The 22,546-nt window shown below is 40.0% G+C and overlaps 1 protein-coding gene across 5 annotated transcripts in view; it reads right to left on the bottom strand.

The window, feature by feature from the left end:
* ARHGAP8 (Rho GTPase activating protein 8) overlaps positions 1-22,085 on the bottom strand; it is a 126,320-nt gene extending 104,235 nt beyond the window's left edge. The window contains exon 1 of one of the 5 annotated variants that reach the window (XM_067559346.1): positions 21,785-22,085. The gene's annotated coding sequence lies outside the window, so the exon portion shown is untranslated. Of the gene's footprint in view, positions 1-21,152; positions 21,336-21,478; positions 21,549-21,784 lie in introns of those variants that run through there. The other 4 variants (XM_067559345.1, XM_067559344.1, XM_067559347.1 and 1 more) reach the window with 4 other exon arrangements.
* Between the last annotated feature and the right edge of the window lie 461 nt (positions 22,086-22,546).

Here is a 22,546-nt window from a genome sequence, read left to right as displayed (position 1 = left end):
TCCAAATATAGTATTCCGCCTTAAGACTCAGGCTGGAAAAACCTTCTTTTTTATATAGCTTCTTTTCACTCTTCATCATGGAAAAATCTCCTCTTTAGTACTAAATTGGGCCATTCCTTCTAGCTTTAATAAAAGTAATCTGAGCAAATAGATTAAACATCCCCACAAAACTGCTGAATAAGGTCTGATTTTAACTAAATAACATTACTGTACATGTGACAGCAACAACTCTAGTCTTCAATGTTTTCCACGCATTTAATGTGCAAAGTTACCAGAATGCCAAAAACAATTTAGATGAAGAAAAGGGGGGGATGGGGAACTAATCATCTGCCCAGTTTGGAGTTTATTATTCCTTTGGTGCTGCAATTAGAAAGTTTCTAGTTACAAGACAAATTTACTGTAGCACTATAGGAAATTGATTTCTGCTTGACCGCAGCATTCTCTGTTGCTAAGAGATAACATAATCTGCTTAATAGCATTCTATGCCAAATATCACCATTTCTGATAAACTGCCAGACTTAACTCTCTTCCTCCACCTCATTTTTTATGATAGAAATTTGGAATCATTTTACAATATATCACAATCTGTATCTCTTCACATGCAAAGTTATTACTTACTGACAGCCCTAAAAGATTGTTACTTTATAAAAAATTAAAGCAGTCACACACATAGTAGTCTGATAATTAACTAGCATCTATGGATATTTCAAAGGGAAGGAATCCCTCGCAATGTTGATCGATATACAAGCCACTTTGATGCCTCCTCTTTTTGTTCGTTCAGCTGTCAGATATGTTTCTTATTCAAATTTAAATAGAATGTTTTTGCTTAAACTTTTTCCTAACATTCCTGCTCTCTACCGATAATTCAGATGGGAATAATATATAATAAGCTCAATATTTTATTATATGACATGAGGTAAAAAAATGAACTAGAGAGATTTCAGAGCCTTATGTTACTATTGGAAACAAACAAACAAAAACAAAAAAAAATCACTGTAACTTTGCATTTATACTGAAGAATCCCAAAAGAATTCATTCTCTCTCTCTCACGGAGTGAATAAATGGTAGTGAGTAATTTATTCATCAACAAATTTTGATTCTGTTCCTGTTCACAGACTATCTGCAAGGCACTTTTTTTTCCCCCCCAATTTATTTACTGTTTAGTGTGTATTAAGAATACTTAGTCTGACAATTTCTCATGAACCATTTTTGTTCAAGTTATGTTGGTTCATTTCATATTCTCCATTTGCTTACATCACATTTCTCTTCACAGACATCCATATGTCCACTTACCCACTTTCTTCTTTTTTGTCATCTTTCTGTTTTTAAATCCTGATCCTCCCTTTTCTTTATGCCGGGCTGTTGTTTAACATTTGGGCATCCACATAAGTAAGCTACCAAATAGCAATACGTAGAACCAGATTCTCCAGTCCTCAAAAGCCACTTTGTGGCACAAGATATTTGGTGGAGAATTTCCCTTGCATAGGGAAACTCCACTGCCATAGAAAGCTGGTGATGATGCTCTGCTGCCTCCTGCTCCAGTCATATGTCTGACCTCTGGGATTAAGAGAGGGTGCATGTGAGGGGCATGGTGGGGATGGTGCATAGTGGAATGGAAGTATAATGTTCTATGCCAGAACTATGGCAGAAATAAGAGTAGGCTCATTGCTGCTCTAAATTCTACCAGTGCCAGGCAATCAAAGATCAGTGAGCTGCAAGCCTCTCTGTGTGGCCACCATTCTACACTAGGTCTGAGTGCAGCTCAGAGACAGTGGAGAATCAAGATGCCATACCATGAGTCTCTACTGTGGCACAATCACATGTCTATTTTACTAGTGACATAAAAATTCACCCTCATCTTACTGGAAGAATACTTCTATCTGTGGCCTGTGCACAAACAAAAATAATTCAATTATCTTTCTGGGTTGTATGTGTACCCCCATGTTTGTTTTTTAAAGTGACTGTTCCTTGAAAATCTCCTATCCAATACAGAATCAGGATTGGTACAATTTAGCTCTTGAGGTCATCTGTCAGGATCACAGCACAGCTGTATTCTAAATGTGTCCAACAAAGACATTAGTGAGCCTGCAAAGACTCATTTAACTTCACTACCGAGAGTCGTTTATGATTTCAATGAGACGCTTTATGGTAGCGAAGGTAAACAAGTGTACAGGTCTAGACGGGATCGGGCCGAATGGGAAGACCAAATAAAAATCATCATAGCTGGTCAAATTTTCCTGATTTTCAAGTTTTTGACAGAATTTTTCCACCAAAAATTCATTTTTAATGAAAAATAAAGTGTAAAATTTTCAACAGAAACACCATAAAAAAATGTTGGTTTTGGCTAGCTGTAGAGCTGGTCAAAACTTCTCAACAATTGAAAAAATGGATAAAACTTTGATATTTTGCAAAACACCAGTAAATTTTAGAAAAAGATCAATTTTTTTTTTTTTTTTTTTTTTTTTTAAAACAGGTCTTGCAACCAGTTCTAAACAAATGTGCTCAAAACCATCTTCTTTTACTTTGTTATATAGGCTAATTTCGGTAATACAGAACCTACACAAAAATTCAGTGTTACTGTTTAAGGCCCTGATCTTGCAAACATTTATGCATCTGCTTAAAACTGAACTAGTGGAAAAATATTTTCAGGACTGGGGCCTTTGACACCTCTATTCTTTTTGCATTTGAACTGCTAAGGAAAGGTGAGAAACTGATGACAATTCAGACTACTCTTTTTTTATGCTAAGCAACTTTCATGCACAGGAGTCTCAATTTTGTGATGCAGAAATTACACAAAATATATATCTGATTCTAGGACTAGAACCAGAAATTTCATGTTAAAATGTAATAAAAAACAAGACCTTGCAAAAAAAGTTGTACTCTGTTCTTAATGCATCGCATTTGTTTTTGGGATTTTGAGCATCTTTTCCATCAGAGACAGACAGAAGGAGGTCACCCACAAAGGTTAATTTCTATGACAGATGGAGACACAGACTTGAAAATCAGGAAGAAAGGAAACCAGACAGGATTTTGTGCTCTATCATACAAAGTTACACACTGATTAAACAGAACTGATTTTGCTGAAAGCAATTTTATACCAGTCTCATCCATGCAGTGCTTGGACTGAAAAAAAAATAAAATAAAAAAATGCTTTTTATTTGGTGGAAACATACACTGTTTTCAACTAACTCAATGAACTCCTCCAAGATTTACACCCAGAAACTTCACAAAATATCAGTCTAAAAAGGACTCAACTACTTTGTCCCCTTAATCCATTCTGTTTAGGTTATATTACATATATCCAGGCTGGATTATACATCAGAGAGAGAGAGAGAGAGAGAGATTAATCCCATCCCCCCCAAATCCACCCATGCCCTAAAATCCTACATTCCGTGCTTCATACAGGAGTACTCTGGTGTTAGAACAAATCTGTGATATTTTACCACAAGGAGGCAATGTTGAAAAAAACATATGGAAACACAACACTCAGTGGCAGCACTGACAAAACAGGAATTAAAACACCAAAGGATCAGATGGTGATGATTTATTATTTGCATTATATGATCACTATGGTGCTGTACAGACGCAAAAAAATACAGTTCTTGACCCAAGGAATTTGATTGATTTTGATGTTTTGGTCACATAGTCTCTCTCTGTCCCTCTCCACTGGCTGGGCCTCACCATGGTTTATGAATCTGCTACTGGCAAACCCACCTTTTTAAGCTCAGACAGCAGAGGCTCGTGCTTTTAAATCTAGGGGCCCCCGAGTTTGACCTCACTGCTGCTGACCCACAGAGAGGCCTCAGTTTACACTTAGATGCCTAACCCCATCTGTGTCACTCCCTACATTGCCCGGACACGCTGCCAATACCTCCCCAAACAGACGCTGGTGACCTGTTACTTCCCTCTGGTGTCTTTTGGTGACCAGAGATGAAGCCTCTTTGTTGTTCCAGCGGTCATACTTTTCTGTGCTCATTTGAGAGGTTCCCTTACCTGTTCCTCCGCAGGTTCTACCTTTATCCTTTTTCCTCCTCTCCATGGAGTTCCACCCCTCCTCCTCCTGCATTTTATTCTTTTCCTCCCTGGACCTTGCTCTCCATCTCCCTTTTCTTCTCATTATCCCATACCCCTATTGTTTTCAGCCCCTCTCATTGGTTCCCTCTGCAACTCCCTTTCTTCCCTCCCGGGAGACTGCTGCTTATGCCAAACCCCTTAGCTAAACCATTCTTCCACTTTGCTGGTGGCTGAGGTCTCCCTGATCAGGTCTTATCTTCTCCCTCATCTCTTCCACCTTCAGAGCAACTGGACCTGGAGCTGTCAGGGGGTTTCACCAGAAAAGTCATTTAAAGGCCTCAGATTACCTAAGACCTAAGGGAGCTTCCCTCCACTTTCCCATGGTAAAATCTCTCTTTACCATGCACTGGCTACAGAGAGATAAATAGATGGGATGATCGTGCAGAAAATTCACTGGGGAGGGAGCAAAAGGCACTAGGCTGACAGAGAAGCCTGGAATGTCTGATGATAACATCCATGTTATGAGGAATTAGGGTGGGAAGCTGTGGCAGAATGGAGCATATGCTGAGACAGAGCTAGAAAGTTTCCCCATGTGCATGTTACAGCCTGTGGGGAAAGAGCACGTTCACACTTAGCCAGCATTCTTTAAAAATGAAAAATATTGAAAAAGGCAAAATGGTTTCTCACTAACATTTTCACTTAAGAAAAATGTTTCCATTGAAAAATAACCTGTCACCCAAAAAACGTTTGACCAGCTCTAATTACAAGTAGGCCGTCAGCTTCCACCCCCATCCCTATTACCAGTTTCTCTGGAAACATACCAGCATGTAGGAAAATTAATTTCAGCGGGAAAGCCAGAGACCACCACTTTTTCTTTCAACAGATATGAAAGAAATCTGGAGTTACATGAGGTCAAAATAAAAGAGAGAAGAGAGTCCTAAGACTCAACCACAGCTCTTTGACAGAAAGAAAAATGTGCTATCTGATCAACAGTCTCTCTTGAAACGTGTTTCTTTGCAGTTCACAAACTGGTTTTCTTTCTACAGAAACACTTTCTGAACAAAGAAAGGCTATGCTTCAAAATGAACAGATTATCTGAAATCACAATTCTTTTACTACAAAAATGGTTGTACAGCCAGGTCATAGCAGCTTTTCTTAGGACAATGCCATAGGCTTTTTGGCTCCTTTATTTAGGGGTGAAGTCTTCTCAACAGTCAGCACTAGATTAGAGCACCTCTGAAATGCACTAGAAATAATTTGCACCTTTTCTACTCAATCAGCCAGATTTTTTCTGTTTCTTTTTTCAAACCATGCAGCGTTTGATGGAACTGAATATCTCAGCAGACTTTTCATCTCTAGTTTACTGCTCTGAATCCAACTTGAGTCAGTAGTGACCAGAAATCTAATCTGTTTATCAGACAGCTGTTTTAGTGGTCTAGGTGACATAGGTTGGTAGTTTCAGTCAAGGTCCTAGTGGAAAGAGGTCAGCATCACCAAATCGCCAACACAAATGGGGGAGGAAGGGAAAGCAATTTAAGATGAGTGGATAAAATAAGTTTAAATATCTTCTTGATGTTGGCAGGGTATTTTTACCAGTTGGTTTTTACCAGAAAAAAACATGTTTTTTACTGCCCAGGGAAAAACTAGTTAGTACCAGTTTAAGGCATTTTCTATTTTAAAACTCTTTGATGAATGCATTCCACAACCCATATTACTTAGTTTTAGCAACAGTCAAATTACATAAGGCAATAGATTGATAGATTAATTTAGGGCTGTACAAATAGAAAGTTAAACTGTAGTGGGTGTAATACTAATAGATATATCCCTAATACTGATCAGAAAGACTGTATACATTTTGGTTAAGTATTTTCTCAAGGAAGTTATACATATCATGACTCATATTTCCATTTTCAATACCATATAAACAAAAACATTCAATTATATGATAAAACAATAATGCAGAATGGTAGGCTTGAAACATTAAGCAATCAGAGGCATGCAGAGCTGCAGACTATCATTCCAAATCCATTTGGCCACACAGCATTCGGTAGCTGAAGACCAACTTTGACATAGTAGATAGACCCAACCTATTCCTCAACTTTGAAAGGATCCAAAGTTTGAAAAGATTTGTTCTATGCTTGCTAAACTTGCTGGACACTGGTGAAATTGCACCAGCAGTTCTGTGAAGTCAGATGGAATAGCTGCATTCTTCAGATTTTTCCAGCATATTACTGGGGAAGCTTTTTCCTTGAAAGAGGTTGAAAACATGGATATGGAGCTTCTTCTACTTTAAATGTAAGTACATATATGGCAGAAAATCAGAATTTTTGCTAGAGACCACTGCATTAATGTTTCTTCTTGTTCAGCTGACAAGATGATTTTCATGCTTCCACACTAAAGCAATCAGCAATTATGTCTAACAGTTCACCTGCCTTCAAGTGGGTGCTTTGAAGCCTGGCCCTAGGCTGTTGATCATTGCTTGAAAAGTTGGATGCTCAATAACAGAATATTACAGCCATACAAAAATTCTGCCATTTTCAAGTCTACCTTTTGTTTCAATTCTGGAGTTGCTTTTCTTACAAACATATCCATTGTACATGAAAAATCATGATATTTCCTCCTCGTTGTCTTTGGCAGACCTGGATCTGGCTTTCTTTTGAGGTACTTGGCAACGGCATTGATGTGCTATCAATACCTTCCATCCTCAGACTCTGATTCTAACACTTGCATAGGATTAGCCAAAGTCAGTGGTTCTGGTGTATCTTTGTTCTTTCCACAGCACTTTTTGCAAAATGGTTTCCTCATAGGGTCTGCCTTCCCACTCACTTTTTCTTTTGCAATTTCTGCATCAAAGACTCTACCATCTTCTTGAACTTTCTCAAAATAGCCATGAATTGGGCAAAGTGGTCTTCCATCTTTGCTCATGTTGCAATATTTTGACTTGAGTCACTGTATTCACTGAGTTCTGTTGCAACCCCGCCAGCCAGAACAAGAGATAGAGTACTGGACTGGACAATTAGTCTGGCAACTGACTTCAAACAAACTGAAACTTTTGAATCTGGGAATTACATATTTGTTCAGCAAACAAAGGGGAATTTTCATTGCTAAATAAGGGAGGGGAATTCCTAAATACAAACATTTTAGTCTCTGAGAGACTGCTCAGCTCAGTCAATGCAAGACATGCAAGTTATGTTAAGTAAGTAAAGTATCTGAGGTCAACGTACCTTGCATTGAGTAGCCGCACTGTCTTCACTACACTATGTTGAGGGAAGACTCTTCTCCCATCCACATAACTTACTCTTCTTGTTCTTGTGGCGTACCAGAGTGAGCTCCGCAATGGACTGAGCGGGTCTTCGCCAGACCCGTTTAGTCAATTACAACAGCATTGATTGCTGCATCACTGATGGAGCCTGCAGTGTAGAATAGCCCCCAGATAACTTAAAGCTGTATGTTGCTGCCTGGGCTGAGACTCTTTTTTGTTTTATTTTATTTCCTTTAATTAAAATTAAACAGACCATGTTACTGCAAAACTATCATCAAATTGCTATGTATTTTTCAGTAATTTTTATTAGTATATGCTAATAATAATTTTATTTTTCCCAATTTCTAGTTTAATCCCATATTTACAAGCACCCTGTGCTAAACTAGTTTTTCCTGGGGAAATTGCCAACCCTTATGTGTAGGGAACCCATCTACCACTGAAACATATTTGTGTGGTGTTATAGGTAAGCTTACATTACTACTGTTCATGCAGCAGATAGAGGATTTCAGTTTCCAATGCCATCAATCAGATAAGTTATCAGCACTTTATTAAGTTTTTTAAAAGTGTATAGCTACTGCATTAAGCTTTTATTTTTAAAAGTCAAGCATGATCATTCTGTAACTTTGAATTTTAGAAATTAAACAAACCAGACATCTACATATTTTATTATTTGAGTCCCAGTTCTCAGCAGTGAACAGCATAAATAATGTCTACAGCACTTATTTGGAATATACATCCACTTTATATACATTAGCTCCCACTGAAATTTCTGAACTTCACCTTTCTGTTCAACACACACAAATCAAAAAGCTTGAGAAGGTTGTGTGAAAAATAATAATTACTTTTCTCATCTCAAAAAGAACTTACTGGAGAACAGAGAACAAAATTTTGTCTGGTTGCTTTTTAGAATCATTCAACGTGCTCACTTGAGATAAGTATTGCTGCATTGGGCTAGAGGTGAAAGTTACAGGTGTCACTATCTAATACCTAGCATTTCTATTAACTTACTTTAAGACCTGAATGTTTCCTGATAAAGCGTGCAGTATTTCAAAGAGTTTTTCCAGATGGAATAATATATTAAATGGCTTTTCTTACATAAGGAGAACTTGATGGTAATAGAACTTATTTTGAAGTTCACTATACTGGGAAGGAGAGCCAGCAGCTCAATTACAATTACACAGAGAATTGGGGATAAAAAGGTATCCCTTTCTTGTTGTATGTAGGTTTATAACATTGCTTCAATAATCAAACTCTTCCCAAAATTCCTGTTGGGACACTGTGTATGTAAAAAGAGTGATCTTGATTTAAGGGATTCTTCCATTGCATTAGCCCAAAATAAATCCTTATCAAGGGCTATTTTTCCTTCAAGCAACAAGAGTTCAAATATAGCTATCTTGAGCTATGAAGTTACATCTGTTCTAGGTGATTAATATTGTTGATATGGGTATATAGTATGTTTCTTGGTAGGTGCAAGAGATTAATTTGCTTCTGAAGGCTGTCTTGAGGCTTATCTATTAACATTGGAAATTTTCAGTTTTTTTAAAAAGAGGGTGTGCTGGGACCTAATACTCCCCCCACATGGAGATATTACTCATTCTGTGGTTGGAGAACTGGACTTCTGCATCTTAGTCTCTACGTATTTAGAAAATTGTTATGCTCTAAGTAAGGTAAAGTTGCAGAGCCATGAAATAGGAAATGGGTGAGTTTTAGAATTTGAATGGGTGGGTGGGAAGGTGATCCAAACAACTTTTGGGTCCAAATTCAACTGTATGGAGGGGAGTGGAGTTGCGAGAGGAGAGGGGGCCATTATATATAGTCTTCCCATAACATTTACTTCTACACTAAGAAAAGATACATCTAGAGAAGACATGCTGTGTTGCTTAATTCTGTTATGCAAGGCTCTGCATAGAGCTGTCTGTCTTGCTATCTAGTCAATTCTTGTGGCAGGGTTGATCTCCGGGAATACTGCCTGCTGAGATTCCTTGAAGAACAGCCTGGCTGCTGCTAGTAACTATCTCTGTTCCCAGATGGGCGTACAGGGGCAAAGAAAATAAGTCACCCATAGAATATACCCAGACTCCAAATTACTGACTTCTCCACACACAGTTCAATGCAAAGGGTCAACAGTACACATTTTTTATTTTATTTGTTCAATGGTAGGGAGCAACAAGACTATTTTAGAGCAGATGAAATTTTTTCCCTACTGGGTGTAAATATCTCCATATATCAGCTATTCCCAGTTCTTTAAGTATTGTAGCAAAAGGATTATTTCTACCCATTATTAGTAAGGGGTTTTAGAAATGCTATTTTGTTGTCTGAAACAGTAGAGCTATTTTCTTATCAGATACATTCATTCACCTGGCACAGCAAAACAACATGAATAAATCTGTCTAATATGTAACCAGTTAACACAAAATTGTGTTACCTTGCTTTATTGTTAGGATAAAATAATCAAAAGACAGAACAAGTGGCTGTAATACTACACCCTCAAAACTGCTTTTTGAATCAGTGTAGATGTTTACTGGCTAAAGATTATGTTATAATCATAATAAACATTAATGATCAATCATATATGGAAGCTGCTTTCTATTAAATTAATAAATTGTAACAGGCAATAATGACAAAGAATTATGTTGGGCTGAATTCAATCTTAACCAGAGCTTCTGTCTCAAGGGATTAAATACTTTGGATCTTTGACTTAAGTATATTTTTAAAAGACGGGACTTTAATTAAATTAACCTGACAAGATACTGGACCACAAGTTGGTACATCATGATCATATTTTTTTAAATTGCAAAATTATTCAGTGGGGATTACATTAGGGCTTTATTTAATAATAAATGCATATGTAACATAGCCTTGTATTTCAATTGATCATCACATGGTTACAGGTCACCCAGCATGTCACAAACCGTGCCACAGCTACACCAAACAAACTGCAATTTCAAGCAAAGGAGCACAGTTCTACATACAGTGCTCATATAGCCTATGGTTTGGCTATAAATCAGTGTTCAACACCAAACAATACCAAAGTTCACTGCATATATCCGCTGCATCACAGTTCCCCTATTTCTATTTGTCTATTCTTCTGATAAATGCACTAAAACTACAGGGTTTTTTTTTTGCATGAAATACTGATTTCCCTATTTAAAGCAAAAATATCAAAACTGAACTTTTTCTTCTCAATAAATTTCCAAAATGATCATAATTTATTATTCAAGATGGGAGAATTTATACTGTAAAGATTTGACACATTGCATCCCATGAATATCCTTATGGTGTGATTCATGTATCATTAATACAGTTACACTGTAAGGGTGAACATGAAGTATGTCATGTAAAGTATTTTTGGAATGCTTGTGACATGCTGAACGTTATTGTTATGATAGCATGTTTCTTGCAATGTCATGATTATGGTTATGAAGCTCTGCTATGCAATATTCCCAAATGTGTGTCTCACACATGACTTGAATAGATCCAGGCAAACACTAAAAGCAGCAGAATGAGAGTTCACGCATCACAATCTAGCTCTTCAAGGATCAATGGACTGGCCTGAGCATCTGAGAATGTAATGCTCATTTGACTGAAGTGGAGGAAGCCATGCTGGACATTACTGGTCACCTGACTGCAGGGGAACCTGTTAAAAGAAGAGGCATTTTGGTCTCTGGAGTACTCTCTTGCATTCCATCTAAAAGACAACACCAAACAACTGAAAGACTCTCCACAGGCAGAGGACCTGGCTGAGGAGTCATCTACCAAGCTGAGGTGAGCATTGTCTAACTTTGGGAGGCTACTGGAAGTATTAAGTTTAGTTTAGAATGTGATGCCTTTTATTTACTTCTGATCAAATCTGATTTAGGATCCTCTGTCTTATAATCATTTAAAATCTTTCTGTACTTAATAAATTTGTTTGTTTGTTTTATCTAAAGCAGTGCATGTGGTTTAGGGGTGAGTAGAGACTTCATTTAGAGTGACAGAGCTGATGCGTATCAGTTTCTTTGATAAATAGACAACCAATGAGCTTGCAGAGTCCAATGGGCAACACTGAACTCTGTAAGACAGCAGTTCCTAAAGTTGCATCTGGGACTGGGGGTATTGATGGGGGGGGAAGGTCACACCATTGCATAATCCCATGAGTGACTGGCCATAAGCACTCATTCACTAAATCAGGGACTGCTTGCTTGCAGGTGGCTGTGTGTGGCTGACTCAGGAGTGGGGGGTTCACGAAATGGGGCAAATGCAAGATGGGCCCCAGGAATGGGGGGATGGGGTGACAGCACTATACTGGTCCAGATCGCTGTGTCACCCCATCCCCGCATTCCTGGGGCCTGTCTTGCTCTTGCCCGTTGTGGGAGCCCCCCACTCCTTAGTCAGCCCACGCACAGTGGCACAGCAAGCACAGGGTACATGCACAGCTTGTTGCTCTGGTATTTGTGATTTTTAAGTGAGCCTTAAGTGCAGTGGCTAAGAACAGTCAGGAGGAGATTACAGTTTTGTTATTTTCTGTTTGTTTATTTTGGGAAATAAGCAAAGGGAAACAAAAATGTCTGGCGGTGAGGCAGCTGCAAAAATTGGAAGTTGCCAGGCTGCAGGCACAGGAGAAAGAGAAAGAACATGAATTCCAAAAGTGGCAGGTAGAAATAAAGCTTAAAGAGGAGGCTGCAGCCAGGGAAGCAAAGAAGATAGTGGAGGAGGCCACCCACAGACATGCCTTAGAATTAAAGTAGCAAGAAGCAATTGCACCCAGGGAAACTGAGAAAGCCACCCATAGACGTGCCTTGGAACTAAAACAGCAAGAAGCATCTTTTGCTGAAGCCAGAGAAGCTGCAGAGAGCGCTTTGGAAGACAAGAAGCGGGAAAGAAAACACCAGCTGGAACTGTTGGAGTAACATGGGAGGATCCCAGATGCCACAGCGTCTCCCTCCACACCCAAATCACCCAGCTTTGATAAGCTGTGTCCTGCTTACCAAGAGACAGACTGCATTGAGGAGTACTTCATTACTTCTGAAAAGCTCTGTGAGGTGCATAAGATTCCTGTGGAGCAGCAGGTCCCTACTCTCACAGAAAAACTGTCTGGCAAAGCTTTGTCTGTGTTAAATGAAATGCCAATTGAGGAGGCTTTAAAGTATGATGCATTTAAGAGGGCTGTCTTGCAAAGGTTTCTGATTACTCCTGAGGTGTACAGAATGAAATATAGAAATATTAAGAGGGATGCAGGAATGACTCATAAGTGAATATGCTTATAAGGTATGTGATTTGTTAAAGAAATGGGTCAAAGGAAAGGGTATTAAGACATATGACCAATTCTTTAACTTGATAGTGCAAGAAAGGTTTCTAAGCATGTGTACAGATGATGTGAGGAATAGCCAGTGGGATAAGGATTTGAAATCTAATAGAAATGGCTGCAACAGCAGATGCCTTTGAGCAAGCACGGATGTCAATGGGCCATAAGCCTCAGAAGGAGGGGCATAAACCCAATTCTAAAGGGGGATCCCATTTTATCCCTATGAAGAAAGAGGGTGGATGGGAAGGCAGACAATCACCCCCCAAAACCTCCTAGAAAAGCTGTCTACAACTCACCTATGAAGGAGGAGGGACCAAGAAGGTGTTACAAATGCAACTCCACTGAGCATCTGAAAAAATCAGTGCCTGGGGTTGAAGGGGGCAAATCTTTCCCTCCTGACCCCCAGCCCAAGTGAATGCAGTGATTCTAGCTCCTGAGGCCCAGGAGGCACCCACCGTTTACATGACCGGCTTTGTGGGTGTCGGCTCGGGGGTGGGGAGATGAGGAGTTTCTCAGAGATATTAAGATAAAAGGCAAGAAGGCTGGCAGATGGAGGGATGCTGGTACACAACTTTCTCTAGTCAGGCCAGGCTAGAGAGTGACATGTTACCTGGCCAGAAAGCATTGCTCCAAGTAGGGGGAAGAGGTAGGTTTTGTGTACCTGTTGCTAGAGTGCAGGTGGAATATTTTTCACAACAGTCAACTTTTATATAGTCAACTTTTGATATAGATTCTATCCAGCGGACGGCAGTGGGGTACTTACACACAAGCAAGTGCATTGTAAACTTTTGCAAAGAGTTAAAACTGCTAAGGTGTCTGAGTTACAAATCTATTGAAGCTCAGTATAAATAAGTAGGAGCTGCTGAAAGTTTAAGGAATTCTTTGATGTTATGGAAGTCAAATTTTGTTCTGAAGGCTTTACTGAAAGCCAATTTCATGTGTAGTGTGCCAAAGCTTAGAGTTTTGGCCTGAGCCTCAGACTTCTAAGAGGTTTTTCATACTCTAAGAACTAATTCAAAAAATCAGAAAATTTTGATCGTGCGCAGGCACTTGCAACTTTGACTGACATTTAACAGAATACAAGGAGAATAGAGTCCAGACAAACCACATAGAAGACAGTTGGAGATTCATTTGTCTCTGCCCATTTAAAATAGGATACATTATTTTTCTCTTTAGAAAATGTTCAGGTTTGTTTCAAATAGCAGAAAAAAGCCAGGTTGAAAGGAATGGAGAGAGGAAAGGGTCTGTAGAAAATTATAAGCAAGTCTGTGCCCTTCCCTCTTTACAAATGAAAAATAAAAAAATAAAATATAAAAAATACACAATCAGCTTTCTTGTTCCAAGAATATTCTCTGAAACTTTTCTCACCTCTGGCATAAAAGCTACCAATCAGTAGTCCAAGGTGTGGTTTCCAAACACAAAGGAAAACACAAGTTTCCCATTATGCACATTATCTGACATTTAGAGACCTCCTATTCAGAAGATTTTAACAAGATGGAAGGGGTTTTCTTTATTCCCAAATATTGTTTAGAAGTGATCTGCATAACTTCATAATTCTAGTCATATCCCAAGGGATGTAAAAGATTAACCGTTTAAACAGTGATCGGCTGTTTAAAACTTTTAAACAGCTGGTTACCATTTAAACTAGGGGGCAGGGCAGAGGGGAGCAGCAGGAGCTGGGCTGGCTGTCCACCAGCCAGAGCAGCTGGACAGCTCTTACTGGCAGAGAAGCACAGAGCCCAGCACAGGGGGGTGGGAGGACCAGCGGCAGCCAGCTGCAGCTGGTCTCAGCTTCTGGCAAGCAGCAGAGAGTCCAGAGCAGGGGGTGAGCCGCAGCTGGGCTCGGCAAGCAGGGAGAGGCAAGCCGCAGCTGGGCTCAGCTCCCGGCACAGAGGAAGAGGGGAAGGAGAGGTAGCCGCAGCTAGGCTCAGCAAGTGGCGGTGGGGAGGGGGCGAGCCATAGCTAGGCTCGACTCAGCTCCCCACGAGTGAGAGCTGCCAAGCACACTTGGCCCCCCCAATGTTTAACCGTTCTATTTTTAGAACGTTTAAACATATTTTAAATTAAACTAATTTTCATATCCCTACCCTAGATACAGAAATTCTCTCTCATATTTTTCAAAGACATTTGGCCCTAATCATTGATTTTATCTCAGAAATTCTAAATTAATTGTCTATATGAAATTCAGATGGCTGGATTATGGGCCAGATCCTGCAAACTCTCCCCACACAGAATATTTCCTGATTTCAATGAGAGTTCCACATAAGAGCAAGCCCAAAGTTTCTAGCGAACTCTATTTCAAGTTAGAAATTCACTAGTATACAAGCATTGTGTAGATTACAAAAAGTGTTAGCTACAGTCCTTGATAAGAACACACACACACAATTTTTTTTAAATATCCCCCGAATACACTAACATTTAAATAATCTGCTTACAAGTTAACATGAGGATGAATATATCTAAGAAACAGCCCATAAGGCAGACATCTCTGAAAGGCAACAAGGGTATACTGGGTTAGGAAGTTTTTCAGTTCATCTATTATTAAAATTCCCTTGACACTTTCAATTTTAAGACCCTGTTTTCATTTTGCCAAACTTTAAAGGTTTGAGTAGACATTTTCCATGCTAGGTTTTGCCTCAGACTGAATCATTTTGGAAAATTTCAGCCAAAACAGTTTGGTCATTTCTGAGACCAAGGCTAGGGAAAGATGCATGCAAGTTAAGAAATTCTGCAGACCTTTCATTTGAAAAGCTCTAGTGCCCCATGCTCTGGAGTAGGGAATTGAAATTTGGCAGGGTGTGGGTGGCCTTAGTATCTCGGATATACCTTTTCCTATCCCCTTTAAAGCTGCTCCAATTTGTGCAACTTATAAACCTTTAAAAAACTGCAGATCATATCTATTTATTAGAAACTTGCAAGAGCTTTTAATACCATGCTACAGCCCAGGACTGCAGAGGCTAATCAGTGCTTTCCCTGCCTTTGCAGCTCTCAGCGGCTGTGGGCTTTGTCAGGTCTTGATCTGGGCACCAGAAGTGAAAACAGGAAGTCTCTTTCTCTAGTGCTGCACATAACACCATGCTGGGCCCTGGCATTGTGAAGGAGGAAGCCACCTGAACTGAATAAAGAGGGGACCACAGCCAGATTGGGTGGGGAAGAAGTAGATTGGGAAAATGAGCCTGGGGAGGTGTGGATATGGGTACAAAGAGAGAAACTAGGAGTGGGAACCAGGGGGCAGAGGAGATTTGGACTGAGTCGGCAATGAGGCTGGGACAAGAAGGAACCACTGGGGCAAAAAGACAGATCTGATGGGGTGACAGGGTGCTGGGGAAGCACTAGGACTGGGCTAAGAGACTGTGACAAGGAGCTGGGGGGAGAGCTCTGTGATTGGAGGAGGAGCTCCCCAGCGAAGGAGATTGGAAACCAGTAGGGCATGGAGCTGAGTTGGGACTGGAAGGTAAAAGGTCTCAAATTAGGCAGCCACAATAGTAGATAGTTTTTACCTCAATCACTCTGTCAGGGATGGGTTGGTCTTTACCAGAAGTGGCTTTTATCGCCCTGGGAGAAACGTGTTAGTCCCAGTTTAGGGCATTTTCTATTTTTAAAACGGTTTTGTTAATGCACACCACATGACACTTAGTTTAAGTTACATATTCAAATTGTGGTTGTTCAAGGCAGTAGATTCAGAGATTAATTTAGAGTTGTATAAACTAAAAAGTAAAACTGCAGTGGGCATATTACTAATATATGTAACTATAATACTGAACATTGGAATGTCTGTATACATTTTGGTTTGGTATTTTCTCAGGGAAGTTATACATGTCATGACTCATATTTCTGTTTTTAATATCTTATAAGCAAAAGTCAAAAATATTCAATTATATGAAAATGACAATTGTGTAGCGTTGCGGACTTGAAGCATTAAGCAATCAGAACCACTTAGAGTTGCAGACTACCAGTCCAGATCCATTTGGCCATTCAGCATTCTGGAACAGATGATCAACTTGCATGTAGTGGGTTAGATTGACATTATTCCTCAATTTTGAATGGATGTATTCAAAGTTTGAAAAGATTTGTTTTATGTTGCTGAACTTGCTGGACACTGATGCAATTATTTTTTCCCAGTTTAAACCAGGTTTAAGCTGGTATTTACCAGCACCCTGTCCTAACCTAGTTTTCCCCAGGAAACTGACAACCCTACTCTGTGTGCCTTAGTTTCCCCGTCTGTAAAATAGGGGCAATGCCCCCTCATCTCAGGTGGGTTGATCCAAGCCTATTCCTATGACTGACAGGTATGTCATGCCTCCTGAGCTGCAAAAACAGAAAGAAAGTCCCTACTCTTGCAGTGGTGTAAAACAGTACTTATGGGAAAGCAGATTTTGAAAAACTGATCATGTAGTTGCCTCTGGCTTGGAAGTACTCGTGGAAGAATTTTTAAATTGACTGAATTCCTCAAGGTACACAAATCAAAATTAATTTAAGATTAAAATTACTCACAGATGATAGCCAAAATTTCAAATGTGGCCACTGATTCTGAATGCCCAGTTTCAGACATCTAAGGGATTGATTTTTATAAGCACCCAAAGCTCCAGGTGAAGTCAATGGGACTGGCTATTCACATGATTAAGAACTTCTTGTGGGAGTACAGATGGACATGTCAGACCCTATAGTTACATGATAACAGGCTCATTATTTCTTTTATGTTCCACTAGTCTTGCTACTTATTCCTATCTCAAATTACTAACTGCATATGTTATGAAAATGATTATCAGAGATCGAATATTATGCCTTCAGAAGAGGGAACAAGGAGGGTGAGCACAAAGTCTTAAGGAAGAAGGACTGTATCAACATCATACAAATACATTTAGTAACAAAGAATGAGAAAGTGAGGAAACAATGTAAGCAAAATGTCCTTAGATGCTGAAGACTATTTTAGTAGTATCAGGGAAGAAACTATTGTTTCATATATGTTTCCCCGTCAAATGTTCTTGTTTCCCAAACTGTGTATTATAAGCCTGTGATTATATTTACATTCTCTTCAAAAACATGTTATATTTTATTTTAAAACAGTTTATTTTTGCCAGGTCAGAGAGAATTCAATAGCAGAAAGAAACTGTTACTTAGGGTTAGCAATAATGCTAACTGCCAGTCTCTTATTGAAGCAAATAGACTATATTTGATTAGAAGAAATTAATAGAGAGCTTTTTCACTGATTGTTTTTATAAAAAAGGTACCAGTTGAGCTATTAGTTTTGATGGTGGCAGGCTTGAGTAGTGAATGTATATGATATAGTTTGCGTCTTATTCATGGGATGCCTAGCAGCACTGCTAAAATTAAGGGTTTGTCAGTAATTCTTTTACATGCACTACTTGCTCTCAATTTCAGAGAGGTTTGTAAACTGGTCATTTTAATTTTGCTTTAGTAATTTCTCATACAGGTTCTATGGTTGAGCATTTAAAAAAAAATTTTTTTTTTTTTTTTAAGATTGGTAGAAAATTTTCCAAACAAAAATAATGTTTTGCTGTTTTCAAATGCAATTTTTTTTAATTGAAAGCTTGTCAACATTTTTCATAAAAAAATGGTGTCTTCCTTCAGATAACATTTTTTAAATTGACAAAGAGTTACATCAGGATTTTTCATGTAATGAAAACCATGAATATTTACTGAAAATTCATGCAGCTCAGCTAGACGTGAGAGAATCCCGCTGAGATGCAGGGATGCATGGTAGTGCTGCTATACGTCTAAGTGCTATGTGAAATAGTAGACCTGTGCCCATCCTGTACCAAGCAAAATAGCGATGTTATGAAATATGGCAACCTACCTGATCAGTTGCCGCAGTTACAAACTGTGGATTAACCTTTTTGCATATGGATGCAAAAAACATTTAAGCCAACCATGTCAGTAACTGGTTACAAACTCATTTGAAAGTCATAGTGTAAACAGAGCTTACAGGCAGGCATCAAGGCAGGGTAAAAGCAGGGGGAAGGAAAAGGAAATAAGTCATTTTAATACTGACTGACTGAATATACTAATCTTACTTACTATCCTAAAAGCTGGACTGAAGGGTCACGTGACTCAAGTGAAAAACTGTATTGTAAATATTACGTCTTTTTTATTGCTTTATACAATAAAATCAAGTAATGCTGTTCAAGTTTCTTGGATCAGTGTTTGGTTTAAATGTTACTCTGCAGGCTCAGTGCTCAGCCTCTGTTTCCTCTCTTATTGGGTCACTTTCTATGGAGAACATGTAGACATGAACCAATTCAGGAGGTCAAATAATGGAAACAAAAATTTGTGAAAAATGTTTGCCTTTTTTTAAAAAAATCAAAATTGTTTAAAAAATTTAATAAAAAAGTTTGAAATAAATATCAGCCAACTTTATCAGCTAGTCAAAAAACAAGGAAAAAATGTTCTAAAATTTTCATGAATTCCTCCCCCCCCAGTCAGAATTTCAATGGTTTTTGACCAATTCTATCAGCCATGGTGTAAAAAAGTACAACTGGACTGAAAAGAACTGCTTACAGCCACCAATGGCAGAATTGATTCTGCACGATTTTTTAAAATTGAGAACAGAGGGCACTAATTAATCATATAAGCTGATCCTGCAAACACTTTAAGAACATGGTTAGCTTTAAGACGGTGAGGAGTTCCATTCATTTCAAGGAGTCTACTCACATGCTTAAAATTAAGCATGTGCTTAAGCATTAGCAAGATCAACGTCACTGTGAACAAGTAAGTTACTTTACTTCTATTATTAAAACTGAAAAAACTTTAAAAATCCATTTTACCTCTCAATTTTGTCCTGATCTTCAGTAATGGAGGGGGAGGGATCAATGAAGCCAGATTTGTTTTTAGTTTAAGTCAGTTTCACTTCCAAGTGTCTTAGCATTACAACATTTTGTTTGAAATTACACAAGATATTTATTTTTAAAAAACAACTTTCTATTTAAGTGTTTAATAGTTCTGGAAATATTCTTAATGTTCTTCAGTTTATTAAAGGCCTATTTTTACAAAACCTTACTTTGGGGCCAAAATTATACATTGCTTTAAGCAACTTGCCCCACGTCACACAGCAAGTCAATGGGTAAACTGGATATGGATTTCAACAATCCTAATCAATAGATACTGAACTGCAGTGCTCACTCATTCTTATGGTGGGCTGTCCACAGGTGGAGAGAACCCTGTACTACCTTCTCCTGTCTTTGGCTAAAAGGACTTTAGTCTTCATGTCTGCAAGACAAGCACTTTTGAACACCAGTAAATTCATAAGTTATCTACATTACCACAAACAAGAAGCTACTTTAAAGTAATGTTATCGTTCCAAAATCAAGCACTCAAAATTTAGGATGTGCCAGAATTAGGTTTGCCTCCACAACCTTAATTTAGCCCACTAGTATATATGTATTATGATACATTCTTTGTTTACATGATGATATGTTATTTTTTCTGTGCTCTGAATTAAGCAGAGATCCTGTGGGAAAGAGTTTAGGAAGCTATTAAATCTTTCACAGAATTTGAGCACATTTTTAGGTACAATGTCACACATATAGAAAGAATAATAGTTGAGAAATTAAAAACACTGAAAATTGAATCAAATATATTTAAAATGGAGCAAAAGCTTTATAAAGCAATAGGGTGGCCTTTGAGCTTTGCTATAATGAAAATCATAAAGACAAGTGTCTCCCAGTGAAGGTAAAATGTTTCACAATAAATGCTGAACTATTTCCCCATTCCACAATACACACTTTTGCTAACTAGCTCCCATTCTCTATCCACTTATGTTTCTTTGTTGAAGAAATCTAAGGCATTGATCCTGCAATCTTTAGTTCCCTAGCAGATTGCTGAACCTGTGCGACTGAGCTGCCCACCCACTTGCTATCAATTGCAAAAAAATGGCTTTAATCATAGCTCAACATTATTTCTGTACATTAGTTACACATCAGAGAACAGAATAAAAACCTAGCAGTAGCTATTATTAAAAAAGATATACTGCTTTATATTTATATAGGAGTGCCTTGGATTCAAAAGGCAGTATTAACACATTTTCTGTAAGAAGTTAACAACAAACGGTTTGGCTTAAAATATATTAATAAAAGAGTTATTTTAAAATGAAGCATTTTACTCTGTTTCCTGTCTTGCAAGGGATGTGTGTTTACGTTATATTGCCTGATAACAGCCCACCCTGCTTGGAACTACTGAGTTTGTTTGGCTGGCCAAGAGGTCTGACAGAGAGCCAAAAAAACAGCAGCAGGAATTTGCCAGAATATTAGTGTTTAATTTAATCGTTGGGCTGTTTCTAAAAACGTGGACATCGCTAAAAACATCTACCAAGCCTGAGGTTTTTCACCTGCCACCATCCCAGAAAAAGTACAAGCTACCTCAGTGGCTCACAACCTTTCCAGACAACTGTATCCCTTTCCACAGTCTGATTTGCCTTGGCCCCCCAGGTTCTCCTCACTTAAATTACTTGCTTACAAAATCAGACATAAAAATACAAAAGTGCCATAGGGCATTATTCCTGAAACATTACTTCCTTGTTTATTTTTACCACACAATTATAAATTAAAGCCACTGGCCTACAAATGTTGTACTTACATTTCAAGTGTCTAGCCTAGAGAGCAGTGTAACCAAGTCATGGCCTGTATAAAACTTTAGTTTGGACTGAGCTCGCTAGTGCTTTTTAGGTAGCCTGTTGTAAAACGAGGCGACTGGCTAGCTGAGGTGCTGCACCCCCTGCTTGAGAACCACTGAACAACCTGGAACAACAGCCCCTTCCTTCGCCATGCCCCCAATCCCAGCCGCAGCACCTCCCCTGATTGACCCGCCCAGGGACGAGCCAATCATTGGGCGCAAGTCAGTTTGTGCGAGCCAAGCTGCGTGCTGCTGGTACACAGTGGAGGGGGTGGGAGCTGTGCCCTTACCTTGCAAGGGAAGGCAGGAAACAAAGCCAGGGTGAACGAGGGAGAGGAAGATCGGCCCTTTGGGGCTGTGAAGGGAAACTCGCTGAAGGTTGGGGGGCCGCAAATCTGTGCAGCTTATAGGGCAGCCCCAGGCGCTTGCTTGGGGCAGGGACGCGCGCTAGCTGGGCGGGGAGCGCCCCGCAGAGGAGCCACCACTGCCTGCAGCCTGTCGCGCGCGCTCAGGCACTGCCGCCGCCTGGAAACTCCAGCCAGCCCGCTCCTTCCTCCCGCGCCCCGAGGCAGGGCTGCACATTGCCCCGCACTCACCTGAGCCGCCGGGGGCGGCTAGTGCTGCACCTGCTCGCGCCCAGCCGCGGCCAAGCAGGGTGGTAGGCTCCGCTCTCCGCAGGCGGCTCCCGTCCAGTCCTGGGGGAGAGCGGGGCGCGGCGCCTACCTACCTGAAGCAGGAGGAGGAAAAGTGGCGGGGGCGTGGGAAGACTGGGCCGGGCTATGCCTGCGGAAGGCGGCTGGCCCGGCGCAAATGCTGCGTGCACAGGGCACCGCCCCTCTTGCTCCTCCTGGGCAGCAGCCCGGCCCCAGAACCGGCTTCAGCGCAGCCAAGGGAGAGCGGGAGGCACGGAGGGGTAGACTAGACCTGGCCCAGGGCTCCTTCTCCCGCCAGTGGCTCTGTGCTTTGCTCCGCTGGCAGCTGGTCCCTTCAGGAAGCCCTGGGAAGAAGGGATTGTCCGCCCAGTATAATGGCTGTTGGGGTGCAGGCCTTTGGATGCTTCCCTCCATAATACTTCTGATGCGGCTGAGTTTGTTGTCCGAAGAGCTGCATGGCTTGGTTTAGCTCTGAGCGAGCCTTTTGGTCCTTTCGCTTTTCCTCCCGCATCCATCGATTCCCTTGTCTCATGGGCGCTGGACTCAGAAGTCTTGAGTGGCCCCAGAGAAACCAGTCCTCCCTTGTCCATTTCTTTTTCCTCCTCATCTCACTCAGTCTTTCAACAGGTGGGGCAGAGCTGGCCTCTCAAAGTCACTGATAAACAACCAGACAGACAGCCGTTGTTAGATATCAGTGGGTAGGAG

Source organism: Emydura macquarii, unplaced genomic scaffold (assembly GCF_026122565.2).
Source record: "Emydura macquarii macquarii isolate MOO-44397 ecotype Brisbane River unplaced genomic scaffold, CSIRO-AGI_Emac_v2 contig_2205, whole genome shotgun sequence".
Lineage (NCBI taxonomy): Eukaryota > Metazoa > Chordata > Testudines > Chelidae > Emydura > Emydura macquarii.
Note: the sequence above shows the minus strand (reverse complement) of the source record. Positions and strands in the feature narration are given on the sequence as shown.